Source organism: Aedes aegypti, chromosome 3, assembly GCF_002204515.2.
Source record: "Aedes aegypti strain LVP_AGWG chromosome 3, AaegL5.0 Primary Assembly, whole genome shotgun sequence".
In the NCBI taxonomy this organism is placed as follows: Eukaryota; Metazoa; Arthropoda; class Insecta; order Diptera; family Culicidae; genus Aedes; species Aedes aegypti.
The window spans coordinates 121,773,089-121,787,902 of NC_035109.1; the positions used below are offsets into that span (position 1 = coordinate 121,773,089).

Consider the following 14,814-nt stretch of genomic DNA (forward strand, 5'->3'; position numbering starts at 1 on the left):
GGTACTCACAGCTGCAGAATTGGTGCCACCAAGAGCTGAATGTTTCGGATGTTACCTAATCGGATCTCGTACGCTAAATATTGATGTAAATTAAGTTCCGATTGTTTTCAGTACATGCTTATTTATTTATATTTCTTGAGGCTTTAGAAATTTTGAGATAGAACAGCATCCCGCCGGGTTTTTTTCCTTTTACATTCCAACAGTATGTGAACTGTTTGCCTTAATGTATTCCACCGAAAATGTGGATGGTATACCAACCGTTTCCCATAACATAATGCGAAAAATTTGTTCGAGAAAATCGGCGATTTTTTATGGTTACATAACTTAACCGCCTATTTCCCATATTGTGATTTTTCTAATAACCATTCGCGAAACTGTGAAAATTGTTTCTGGTACGGCTGCTTTATTGTTTTTTTTTGATGTTTTACAATATTATTCAGATATGGTCGAAAATAGTGGTAAACAATCTGGGAAATGCTAATAGTATGGTTCTTGATTATGCGGGGAGGTACACAGCAAAAAATAATGTAATATGCATCGACGTAACTCATGCCGATGTATTGAAAATCCGATGTAATCAACAATTTCAGGTGTATAATAACATATTTTCAATGCTATATTACATCGCCCCAAAATTACACGGAAACATCATTACCAATTGGGTCCTAAAGCCCTGTCCCAATTTTAGTGCCAAACGCTTAAGTTTAGGCCAAAAACACATGTTTACTCAATTTTCTAATGTTTTCCGTTGGTTTAAGCCCAAAAATATTTTTATTAGATTTTGTCGCATCCTTTGGCTTGAACTAAAATTTTGGGTGTATTTTGTTTTCCGTGTCCCTTACGAAATGTCAGATAGGAACAATCCCAGTGGTCGAACTAAAACCCCTGTGGTGTTTTTGTCGACTAAGCGAACGTCAAACATGATCAAAAGTGTCAAGGTTCATTTATGGACCAAATTTTTAAATTAAAGTTTAAACATGATATAGCCATTATTTGAGCGGGAAAAATTGCTAAAGTAATTACAGTAACATGCTTTTTCGTGTTATTAAATAAAAACAAGATTTCATTACAAATTTTAGGACCCAATTCTCAACACGTTGCTGTTGTGTAATATTCACATCTGAAAATGTTGAATATTACACAGAAACAGCTGCAACCAACTCGTTCCAACTTACGTTAGTGATATTACACTAATTCGATGTCATTTCACATTCGGCATCTATGCTATAATACATCTCGCAACACTGCTCAGACTTTGTTTTGGTCGGCGGTTGTTGGCCGCCATTAGTGCGCGATCGCGTTTTATTTTGTGGATTTCCGGAGTTTCCGACGCAAAAAACTCCTGAAAATAGTGAATTTAGAAACATCGGCCAGGAAGGCAATCAACGAAGCAGGAAATTAAGACGTCTCTGGAGAAAATGTGCTCCCTTGTGATCCTTCCGGCATAAACGTCTCAACCGGTAAACCAGTCGGGAGAATTCAACCTTTGTCGACGTTTGTTGTCCAGCAAAAGCCATGAAACCGGCCATACCAAAGGAAGTCTGGTGGCTCATTTCAATAATCTGCCCATGGATAGACTTGGGAATAAGTGGAGACGCTCGTAAACGGGATCCGGCGTCCCGTTTATCTGCCATTCCAATCGATCTTCAGCAACTGGCGCGCTGCAATGATGTGAGCTTCTAATGATGAACCTAAATGGAGCTTCGGAACAACTACGGTAAAAAAGGTAACTGTACGTCAATGGGCGAAATTAACTACTTTTTGATTGAGAATTTTGAAAATTGTTTTTAGTGGTTTTTGAGTTGATTAGGGTCTCGGAGAATGATTGAGAATTTTTGTTTAATATCTAGCAATTCACACAATTTTGTAGGTTTCGTGGCCGAGCAGTTTAGTGTCGTTCGGCAGTAATTTGCATCGTGTCATGGGGTGTGGCCATTGAAACTTTTCATAAGGAATGTTTGTCGGCTGTGTCTGGAGCATGTATGTCCGTTGTCAGCTGTGCAGTGTCTGTGCAGCTAGATGGTGTCCGTGTCTACACTTTTTCCTAATAAAGATTTCGACGATACAACAATTTAACACATAGTTTATTTGATCTTACTATTTTTCTGCTAAATTTAAAAAGAAGTAAAACCCTTTTTATTTTATTGTTTTGAATTTTGAACTATTTGAAATATTTAATTTATTTAACAAAATGTGATTTGGTTTTCTATCAACACATTTACATTTTGCAGCGTTAATTGCATTACTGTGCCAAGTCTACACCAATTCCCTATAAGGGGAGATCCCCCAGTGCCGGACAGCACCCAATACCGGACAAAGTCGAAACATTGAGAAATCATGGTCCAATCAAGATGGTGTATTAGTAGAAAAGAAAGCTATTATGTAGACTAATGTTTGCGTAGAATAACACATCCTTGAAATATGCATGCCTTTTTAAAAAAGTAGAAAAATTTGAAAATCTTTAAAAAAATGACGTATCTTTTTAATTTTGAGCCTGTTTAATAATTATTTTGAACATAAAAAAATACTTTGGATCCCACAAGCATGATCGAACAACCCTGGCCACGATCACAGGGTTTGACGGTGCCAAAGTAGAAGGTGCACCATAATAATACCCGTCTGTGAAACATATCACCTTCCCAATACTTTGGCACACCTCTAACGGTTCATGATTTATCATGAAACGGCTGCATTCAGGCGAAGGATCTGTTAATATGTTTCGGCATATTATCAGGTCCTCTTCGAACGGAGGGACCGCCAGGGCTCATTAGTTACTTATAAACCAGTGCTGGTTGTTGATGGTTCAGTTCGTTTACCACGAGCTGTAGCATCCTTTGTACTAATCAGTAATGGTTGTTAAGTTTCGAAGCTAACGTGTGATCAATCGTTTTATAATGCAACATAAGAATGGGTGTTTGGTGGAACTGCGCGTAACACTTGTTGTTATTAAATTTAGTGATTGTGTTGGTGCTAATAGTGTGTTTATAATAAAATCTATGGTGATAAAAATTTGAAATTGAAATTGGAAGTGATTCTGATAGTTTTGTTAGAAATATAATAATGATGATGTATAATGATGTGAATTCTACTAATTTAATAAAGGCCATAATGCCTTTTGCAATCATTTCTCTGAATATAAACATTATTGCCTAGTTCTTCGAACATGCATGATAACAGTGTTAATAATTACAGCGAGTGCCGAAAAACGGATCGAAGTGATTTTGTTCTACTGTAACTTTGTTGATAGTACTAAATTGTAGTTTGAATAGTAATGACTCTACAGCAACAAAAATAATTGAATATCTTTTAATTAGTTAGTAATGCTAATAGATGGTAAATGCTAATAACAATGAATTTATATGAAAATGGTGTGATGTGAAAAGTGATATAATGGAAAGTATATCTGAAGTGTATTACGAAAGTTGATGAGTGATAATTGGTGATAAACGTGATAGTGTCGAAAATAAAAGTGACGATAGTGAGTGATGAAATGAAATGGGGAATGAGGACCTTTTAATAAAACTATTTCGTTCTTCACTTTAACCACTCTAGTAGCATTTCAGGCCTTATCATAGTTTGATAGTAGTCTAAAGTACTAGACTGCAAAACTACGGTAAGGGCTGATTGCTGCTAGGGTACACAGTGACCATTTGAGCAACATTGCTTAGGAACGTCTGTGTGATGAACGCAATAGAGGCTTATAAAAGCAAATGCTGGGAAGGAGCTTAGGGCAGATTAAGAGTGCCAGTACTACCCCTATCGCTACCGACAAAAAAAAAAAAAAAAAAAAAAAAACTGGATCCCACAAGCATGATCGAACATAATCCTAATTTGATAGCATGAATGTATTTTGTACCATAATTGAACTAAATATGGACAAATTACAATTTTGGTTAAGCACCTCCTGTCCCTTAGTTTCGGACAGCTTGATTTGTTATATGATATCTTTGTAATTTTTGCATCAGTGTCTCAAAATTCTTTCATTTTTCATGGGTTCCGTCGATCGTGGTATCAAACATGCAATAAAATTAAGAAGAATGAAAATTCAGAACAACATCGTAAAATGTGCTTTTTTTCATCATATATGATAGAGGTTTTTGATAGGCATCTTGCAAACTAAGAAAAACTCAGATTACCCTTGTAAATGTTGCAAATGCATTGAATTGGAATTATAAACTATTCCTGTAGTGTACACATTCTATGATGTTTAAATTTGCAGAATTCGAGGCATTCCCAGATCGTGTCCGGTATTGGGTGCCTTTCAAGATCGATCAATGTGGTACTAAAATACAACATCAAAATGCAATGTCAAAACTCATATTTATATTTTCAAATTTATTTTTGTACACTATAAAAATGATAATATTTATCATAAATGGGTAACACGAGCCCATAAAATCAATATTTTTCGAATTATGAATTAAGTGGCTTAAGTGTCCGGTACTGGGGGATCTCCCCCTACCCTATCACAACCCTCTCTATGCTTTCCGATGGTGTTCATGTAATCTGCATTCTGCATAGACCAGTGTTGTGAAAAACTCAATTTCTCACAACTCACGCTTGAGATTTTTCATGCGTGAGCTGTCAATCACGCAACTCAGCAGTCAAAAAATCATGGATGAGTTGGCTCACCTTTTTAACTCATTGTCTCGTATTTCCACAGTTTACTCACACACGGCAATAATTTCTTGTTAGTCTGGTAAAATTATAGTAATCCTTTCTAACGTAAACAACAACATTCGGGTTTCACGAGTTTTTGCCGGGTTTTGCGACTGAATCATTTTTTACGGTTTGAGTTGATTGAGTAAGCGTGAGAATTGCGAAGCAGATCTTTAATGAGTTTGCTCTCACGGGAGAGCGTATTTATTGAGATTTGAGTGTGAGTCTATCAACACTGGCATAGGCTATTACGTCTCCTTCATGATCCTGGATCTGGACTGACTTGAACCCCTGTTATGTACAATTAGTAATTAGATCTTAGGTAATTAGTCCGGTATAACAAAAAACTTTTCAGTAGGGGGAGATCCCCCGGTACTGGACAGCACACAATAGCAAAGTCGAAAAATTGAGAAATCATGGTCCAATCAAGATGGTGTAGGGTCGGTGTTCCCTTAGTGGACAGTCCCCTATAGTCGCACTAGTGGCTTTTTACGGCCGTTTTGCTATAAACCTTTTCAAAACATTTTTTGACATGAAGGTCAGGAGCTATTTATCTAAGTACCATTGATACACAGCTTGATTTTGTTCAAAAAATGATCTAAACAATAAGTTTTGCTTAAAATTTGAGCTCCCTTGAGCCTATAGTAAACCTATTGATCCTATAGTAGCACTACTGAGAGAAATTATTTTTTATTTTACAAAATAATTGATGAATTAAAAACTTTTTTTACATCAAACGAAAGCTTTTGATCCACACTTTGTAGGAAAAATATAAAAGTTTTGTAAACATACGGTTTTGATAAGTATTTTGCCAACGCCGGGATGCTAGTGCTACTATAGGAACAGAAATTAGAAATAGTGCTACTATAGGCACATGTATGCCTATAGTGGCACACGCGATAATAAATGCAAACATTTGAGTTTTCGTAGTTTTCATATTTTTCCCACAAAACCAATATAAAAAGCTTTCAGATGATGAAAAAATAATTACGATAACGTTATTTTTCGATTTTTTACGAATTTTTGTTCTTAGCTATGCGGCTATTGGTACATCGACCCTATTCGGAGTAAAGAAAGCTTTAACGGGGAGTAATATTTGCGTAGAATAATACATCCTTTAAATATGCAAGTTTTTTTAAACAAGTAGAGATGTTTGAGAATCGTTAAAAAGTTGTCGTTAAGGTGATAGGTACTCATATTTTTGTATATATTATCGCTTGTGCCACTATAGGAACATATGTGCCTATAAGGGGTCATGCACAAATGACGTCACGCTTCGAGGGGGAGCGGGTCAAGCCAAGCGTGACAAGCCTTACAAAAATTTAGGAGGACTCTAACAAAAAACGTGACAAACGGGTCAAAAAAGTTGAAATTTAGCGTGACATTATTTGTGTACCTTCCCTAAAAGCACAATTTCTAATTTATGTTCCTATAATAGTACTAGCTTCACGGCGATGGCAAAACAAATCAAAATCGTATTTTACATAACTTCTATAATTTTCCTTAACAGATTTTTTTTTTTCAGGGGAGCACGAATGCTTTACAATTTGCATCATGACTGACAATATGATTTTGTAATAGTTGACAGAGTTGGTTCTTTTTTCGAAATACATTGGATTTTAGGAAATACCTGAGGCAGATTTTGCTCACATTTGAAACCGATTTTTGTGAGATCTTTCGTGAATTTCTGCCTGAAAATATTGAGCAGATTCAACTGAAATTTTATGTAATATGATTGGATCCTTGGAAAATTTCCAGTAAAGTACTTATGGATTCCTGGCAAGGATGCTTGAAAGATTTCCATTAAGGTTCGTGACAAATTCTTGACAATATCTTTGCAAGAATCCTAACGGGAATCGAGGCGATAATAATTATTGACCAGATACTTGAAAATTCTTTGGAACATAACTGAAAAAGTAATTGGCGGATTCCATAAGAGATTTTTAATGAATTCTTCAAAAGATCTTATTTTCATGCAACTCATATGCTATGAATCTTAGCAGTTGATTTTTTTTTAATAAATTTCTTAGAAGAGTGGTTTCCTACTAAAATCCTGGATAGTTTCATTAAGGAGCCTGATTGGTGGATTCCTACAGCGGCTAATAGGTTTTTTTTGTTGGTGTGAAGCCTTGTTTGGATTACTAGCTTAACTAGTCCACAGTCTTAATGACTTGACGTGATTTTGTATGGCTTTCCGAATTCTTATGCGAATTTCTAGTGAGATCCGCAATTAATTAATGGCGAGATCATTAATGGATTAATAAATGGCGAGGACACTTAGCTAGTATTGGGCAGATTTTTGTTTAGTTCTCAACGACACAAGCCATCAAATATGTTTGGCGAGATATTGTTTTTGAGTTTGACCAGGACTCAGGAACCAGCCACAGGTCATGTCAAACTTTGCTGTTTTGTAGAACAAATTGACCAGATGGTTTTCATATTATTTCAAAATATCCCAGAAACTTTTATGATTTCTAATTCATGCACGGCATCCTTCACTCTTTCGAATGAATGTACTGTACGTATTGAAATGAAAGGTTATTTTTTCTGTGCCAAATATTTGCTTTAAAGGTTTCAAAATATACATGTGATTTTTCGATAAGAAAGTTGAATCACAGAGAACAGACGTTCATCTTTTCTTGTCAGCGTGTGTAAAGCATTGTACTGGTCAATTCGAAGTATGTCGTTATGCTCCTGTTACGCGGCGCTGTCGTCATATTGAGAACGCTACAAATTTGCCGCTTTTTCCACTTTGGCGTTAGTGTCGATATCAAAAATTGCCACTTGTCGCTAGCGTTGCTTTGTGTACTAATGCATTTTGATGTTCTCTAGTGACATCGTGTTGTCGAAATGAGTTTGTATGTCGGGCTGTCTGCGTTGGCGGCGCTGATGGTTGATTCGAACTTTACACATGATTTAAATGAAATTTTGTTCGAGCCTCCATGTCTGTTCTCTGTGGTTGAATTGATATTTCCTAAAAATCGAAGACCTGGTCCAAAGGTAACTTCAGCAAACTTTCAGTGTAAAGTTTGATAAAAAATTTAGTTGATCTATCAGATTTTCAATAAACTGATTATATCTCTTCGTAACTTGTTGCTTCTTCAGATACTTGTTTTTATTTTCCATTATTGGACAATCTACATACTAACCAATGCAATGGTGTTCTACGGGAATTTGAAAACTTATTTTGAATAGACACCCTGCGATTGGTTTTTAAGATCGAAGCCACGCTGCAAATTTTTAAGGGAATAAATCTATAGAATCAGGCAGCCATTTAATAGGAAAACTTGATTGATTAGTCTCTTCCTGATGATGATCAATCGATCAAGTTTCCAGCTTGAACCACTTGTTGGTTCTTTTGATTAGTGCTCTTGATGTTTTGAAGTATTGCTTTGATTTATCTTTTTCTTAATTATGTCATTATACAACCCATCAAATTCAATGGTCTAGATTTTTTTTTTCTAAAATCGACTGGAAGGTCAGGAAAAATCAGGGAATTTATTCATCAAAATTTGGTTGATACCCTGCTTAGACTATAAAACAGACTTACCCAACCTTTTTAAACCGCGGGTCAATTCGCTGAAACAATTTTTTGTGGGGGGCCATTTTTTACAATGTATAAATATTCGCATGAAATTTGACAAAAGTCAGTAAGCCAATTTCTTTTGAACACATCGAACAATAGGTGATTGCTGCTAAACATCCAAACATCCTACTGTAGATTGTGAGATTCCCTTACGAATTCGTGCAATAATCTTTTTCAAGCTATTTTGAAACTCTGCCCTCTTCCTTCAAAATTTCTTCCAATTTTCATTTCGCAATTCTGAATTAAAATCATTTTAAATACTTTCCAATAGTTCAACTCATAGTTCAACACAGACAAGCAGACGTCACACTGACGCAACTTCCATCCAACAGTATTTCGTGCAACATGCTCACCAGATGATGATGGTGTAAACTGGACGATGGATTTTAATGAAATTTGTTCTAAGTGTTACGTCTTTTTGTCTGGGGTTCTATTATAAATTAATTTGAGAATCATTTTAATCCCTACCTAAGGCTGCATTTTAATCTTTTCCATTATTTTCGAAAATTGGAATTGAATACGTTAAAAATCCTGACCAGAAGTCTATGGAATCTTGTTGAAGATTTTATGAGAATCCTGCTCATGTTATCTCTGAAACTCGTGTCCAGAATTCTTTGAGAATCCTGTCCAAGATTTTGTGCAAACCTTGTCTTTTTTATAATCACACGTATAGGTATCACTCCTAGGAGTTGGTAGAATTAATTTTAAGGTCCTGTGTAAATATTCTAATGTAATTAAGTAAAATCATGTTTGAAAGTTGGACCTTGATGCAATGACTTTTGTTTAACGAAAATTGAAGGAGGTTATTGCACAAAAATGTGTTGTTATAAACCTAGCAAGATTCTCATAAATTTGTGGTTTTTAGAAGTAACCTCAGTTTGGTCTTTTCAAGTTAAATTTCTTTGTGGAATGTTTTGGCTGTGAAACTAAAATCGACAGGGCTTACAATCTTACTGCAAAATATCCCGAATTTTTTTTTAAAATATTTGAAATAAAAACTATTAATAATTCATAAAAGCAAAAATGTTTTCAATATAAAAAAACAAGCTCAAATGTTAACTAAACTAAATTTAAACCAACCACGGTATCTCAACTTCACGTTGTAGAATACTCAACGAGCCAAATATGAAAAAAATCTTCGAAACCTCCGTAGGCCGCACAAAATTTATAGAGCTGATGATTTTTGTAAATATTTGACTATTCTTGGTGTTTATCAAAGCTGTTTTGTTTTGAAAAAGCTAGGGTAAAAACACTTGAATAATCTGGAAATAAAATATATTATTTCTGAAATTACTGTAGGGTTGATAGCGAGTAACTTGTTAAACCCTTGGTCACTTTCTTGAAGCCGGTCACTAAAAAGTTACTGTTTTAAGGCCAGTGGTGGAAAAGTTCGCATCACGATGCAGCCCACGAGTTTATACCAACGCATAACAAACATCACTGACTCGCGAACTGGTTAGATGTGAGTAAGTCCGCACCCGTCTGCTCGGGAGAACATGTCAAAAGAAGTAGCAACAAGCTCGGGAACGTCTACTCGCGAGTAACAGAGCAAAGTGTGATTTATTATGGTTTTGACAGACAAATTAATTGGAAACCCATCAAATCGACAGTAAACTACTAGTTTGTAGTCAAAAACCCTTGGAAATCATAAATCTCGGAAAGGAAGCAGTTTTTATCCTAAAAGCACAATATGACTCTGAACTGCTCTGAACACGCTCGCGAATCACTTTTAGCTTCGGTTACTCGGGAGCACGACGGATGCGAGTAAACCAGCGCTCTGACGCTCGGGAGCGTTTGGTTTTGTTTTTGTTCCAGCTGCTAGATACCTTACCTTGATACCTTGATGGCTACAGCGTAGCATCACGCCATTGCCGGGCGTATTGTAGAGCTCCATCTTCTTCGGTCTTGGGCGAAACTTCTCCAGTTGCCCCGAACGTTTAGGGTCGCCAGGTCCTCTTCCACTGCGTACAGCCAGCGTATTCGTGGTCTTCCCCGAAGCCGCCGGCCTCTACCTGGTTCCCTGCTGAATAATATTTTCGCAATTCTTTCTTCCGACATTCGCACTAAGTGACCAGCCCACTGAAGTCTGCAGTATTTTACACGATTGATAATATTCGCATCTTTTTACACTTGATACAACTCGTGATTCATGCGTCTGCGCCACACACCATTTTCGAGTTTCCCACCGAGTATTGTCCGCAGCACTTTACGCTCGAAAACACCGAGAGCTTTCCGGTCTGACTCTTTCAACGTCCACGCTTCGTGCCCGTAGAGAGCCACCGGAAGAATCAATGTTTTATACAGGGCGAATTTTGTTTCGGTTTGCAAGCTGCGGGACCTAAGCTGGTTACGTAGTCCGTAAAAGGCCCTATTCGCAGCCGCAACACGTCTTTTCACTTCGCGGGAAACGTCGTTGTCACATGTCACAAGTGTTCCAAGGTAAACAAATACTTCAACAACTTCAAACACATCCCCATCAAACACTACCTCAGTACTTACACCACCATGCCTGACTCTATCTCTACCTGCAACCATGTACTTCGTCTTGGTAGAATTGATGGTCAGGCCTATCCTCGCTGTCTCCCTCTTCAGAGGCACGAAGGGCTCTTCCACTGACCTGCGATCGATTCCAATCAGGTCCATATCGTCCGCAAAGCCAAGGAGCATGTGCGACCTTGTGATAATAGTGCCATTTCTTTGCACGCCAGATCTCCTAATAGCACCCTCAAGTGCAATGTTGAACAGTAAATTCGAATGTGCGTCTCCCTGCTTCAATCCGTCTAACGTCACGAACGAGGTTGACACCTCGTCTGCGATCCGAACACTTGATTTCGAACCATCCAGCGTAGCACGTATCAGCCTAATTAGTTTCGCCGGAAAACCATTTTCAGACATTATCTACCAAAGCTCATTTCTTTTCACTGAGTCGTACGCCGCCTTGAAATCAATAAACAGATGGTGAGTCTGCAAGTTATACTCCCGGAATTTGTCTAGGATCATTCGCAAGCTAAACATCTGGTCCGTTGTCGAACGGCCCTCACGAAAACCAGCTTGGTATTCGCCGACGAAGGACTCCTCGAGCGGTCTCAGTCTGTTAAACAGGATGCGCGACAGAATTTTGTACGCCGAATTCAGCAGGGTAATTCCTCTGTAATTGGCACACTCCAGTCTGTGCCCTTTCTTGTAGATAGGGCGGATGAGGCCATCCAACCAGCCGGTGGGCAATTCTTCGTCCTCCCATACCTTCAGAAGTACTCGGTGGATCGACTGGTAAAGCTGCTCGCTTCCGTGCTTGAGAAGCTCGACCGGGATCTCGTCCTTCCCAGCAGCCTTACAGTTCTTCAGCTCGCTGATAGCCTTTTTAACCTCTCCTATGGTCGGTGGGTCCACAGCTTGATCGTCATCATCTATGTTCATCCTGTTCCTCGCTACATTTCCATTCTCACCGTTCAACAATTGCTGGAAGTGCTCCTTCCACCTGGCAGCCACCGCCGTTTTATCGGTCAGCAAATTCCCTTCTCGGTCATTGCACATGGCGGGCACTGGTACGGTATTGTGCCGCGCACCATTGACCGTTGCATAAAATCTCCGCATATCATTTCGGTTCATGCTTTCTTGTGCATCAGCTACCACACTTTCTTCGTGCTGCCTTTTCTTTCTGCGGTGGATTCGCTTTTCTTCGGCTCTCGCTGCCCTGTACCGCTCTCTGTTCTGTCGGGTACCGGCCACAAGCATACGGCTTCTGGCAACATTCTTCATGTCTGTCACCCTCTGGCACTCTTCATCGAACCAGTCGTTCCGTCTTCGTCGTTGACCAGTGCCGATCACTTCCCGCGCCGTTGTTGTCACAGCTTCGTGGATAGGGTCCCACAGGCTGTCGACGTCTCCAGCAACGTTGACTCTTCCCAACTTCTCGTCTAGTTGCTGACGGTACTGCGCAGCTACCCCATCAGTCGACAAGCGTTGTATATTGAAGCGCAGCGTTCTGTGTGTTGCGTAACTCGTGACGCTGGATAACCGCGCCCGAATTTTAGCTACAACGAGATAATGATCCGAGTCGATATTAGGGCCTCGGAAGGTCCTGACATCAATGACATCTGAGAAATGTCGCCCATCAACCAGCACGTGGTCTATTTGGGAGCAGGCATCGCCACTCGGGTGTCGCCAGGTGTGTTTGCGGATATTCTTTCGTGCGAAGTAGGTACTGCTGATTGCCATCCCTCTAGCAGCAGCGAAGGTTACTAGCCGCAGGCCATTATCATTGGTAACGGAATGAAGGCTTTCCGTTCCAATAACGGGTCGGAAGAAATCTTCTTTCCCGATCTGCGCATTTGCGTCGCCAATGACTATCTTGACGTCTTGTTTTGGGCACTCTCCGTAGGCCTTATCCAGGCTCTCATAGAACTCATCCTTCATGTCATCGGGCTTATCGTTCGTTGGCGCATATATGCTGATCAGGCTGTAGTTGAAGAACTTGCCCCTCATTCTCAACACACAGATTCGGTCGCTTACCGGTTTCCACCGAATAATTCGCTTCATCTGCTTCCCAATCACTATGAAGCCAACTCCACGTTCTGCTCTGTCGCCACCGCTGTAGTAGATGTGGTACTTGAGTGAAGTGTTGGCGATGGGGTCCACCGCTCGGAATTCGCGTTCTCCGGTTCTCGGCCAGCGTATTTCCTGGATAGCTGCCACGTTCACGCCGACATTCCGCAGTTCACGAGCCAGGAGCCCAACACGCGCGGGTTCATTCAAAGTTCTCACGTTCCAAGATCCAACTTTCCAATCGTTGTCCTTTATTCGTTGCCGGGTCTGTTGCCGTAAAATCAATCCGTTTGCTCTACTTTTGCCTTTCTTGGTTGGTGAAGAGTCTTCGATAGGCCACCTAACCAGGGTTGCGCTACCTACATCGTGCTAGTGGGGCTGCCTCCTCGATGCTGACACGATACAGCATCGTCCGCTTGTTCTTTACATGATGACCACGGTCATAGCCATCACAACCATCCACCTTTATCAGGGCTTTGGACCTGTAGCTCTGGTTCTCAATAGTTTCAAGTTCTTTCGGACATGCTACTATGGTGAGCCGTCATGCGCCAGCTGCTAGAAAAGAACTTAAATATTATCTTTTTTCGTTGTTTCATTTATATGGTGTAGTGGCGTAGCCAGAAATTAATTCTAGGAACATAAGGGGTCTTGAGAAGAAAACAATTTTTTGACCAGCATACACAAACAAACCATTTTCAAAAACCCTCCTTTTCCTACCTAGGTCCAAAACTGCTAAACCATTCATATTGTATATTGCAATACTAAATTATTTTAATTTTATGCATAAAAACCAAAAAACAAGAATATCAAAAATCATACTCCGAATAATCGAGTCTAAAATTCCGAATAATCGAGTCTCCGGATAATCTAATCCGACCTGTATACCAGAAAAATAAATGTTCATTACTCAAAAAAGTGATACCAATATGATTCGTTTTCTCAGTCTCTCATCCTATTCTAGTTTTGAACAACAAATAATCGAAATGATAAATAATCTGTAGGCTGAAATGTTTAAGATTAAACATCTCTGAATCCAAACATGGCCGTTACAATGGCCGACATGTAGCCCTATTCACGTTTTCAGAAGCACTCAGCTGATGAAATCGTCAGCTAATGGACTAGATCTTCTCATTTTAAGCTCTTTGCTAGTACACTGTTGTTTGATGCTTTATTCGTCAGATTTGTGCCTTTGAAGTTTTGGTATAAGATTGAACTAGAATCTCAAACTGTTTCATCTTAATTACATTATGGATATGCGTCGGGCTCCCAAGAAATCGAAAATTTTGATCATTATGTTTGTAGGGTGATGAACAATGTATAATATTTATTTTTAAATATCACATTTTACACTTAAAAAATACCAAACAGTACATTTTACTCACATTTTATTTTTTTTTGTATAGGCTCAACAGAGTACGAACTTTCCACAATGGTTCACAGTCTAATCAGGAAGTCAGCACACAAGATCGAGCGTCTTCTGGTATTCATCACTCTGGGTTTCATTGCGAAGGCCTATTACTGTTAAAAATAATAATATGTAATAAAAAAATAAATAAAATTTAATACTGTCTGTTTAACCATTCTTTATTTTTATCGTCAAATTCTTTTCAATGGCTGATCAAATTGCTTTTTATCCATTTTTAATATGCAAAAAAAAAAACACTAATATGTAACTCTTGTTCCCGAGTAATACGCGGTTTATATCATAAACGAGATTCAGCTGCAAAAAAGGATAAAAAGGCAATTTGATCAACCATTGGACGGAATTTGCAAACGTTTTGTTGCTAAAATCGTTCTGATTACATAGTTTTCATATTACATCGCATCAATTACATCGTATTGTGTACATGGAATATATTACATCGCAAAAATTACATCGGTCGCATTTTTTACACCAATTGCCCTCGAGTACGTCGGGCTGTGTAATATTCCACAACCGAGGGAACGACTTGGTTGCAGCAGTTTCGATGTAATATTCAACAACTTTTTTTGCTGTGTACCGTTCAAATTAGCGGGGGTGCACG

The 14,814-nt window shown here is 38.8% G+C and overlaps 1 long non-coding RNA gene across 1 annotated transcript; it reads left to right on the forward strand.

The window, feature by feature from the left end:
• The first annotated feature begins 1,111 nt into the window (after window positions 1-1,111).
• On the forward strand, window positions 1,112-14,373 carry LOC110677705. The gene is made up of 2 exons (XR_002501141.1): window positions 1,112-1,726; window positions 14,194-14,373. It is a non-coding gene; the product is annotated as an uncharacterized LOC110677705 (long non-coding RNA).
• Window positions 14,374-14,814: the final 441 nt, after the last annotated feature.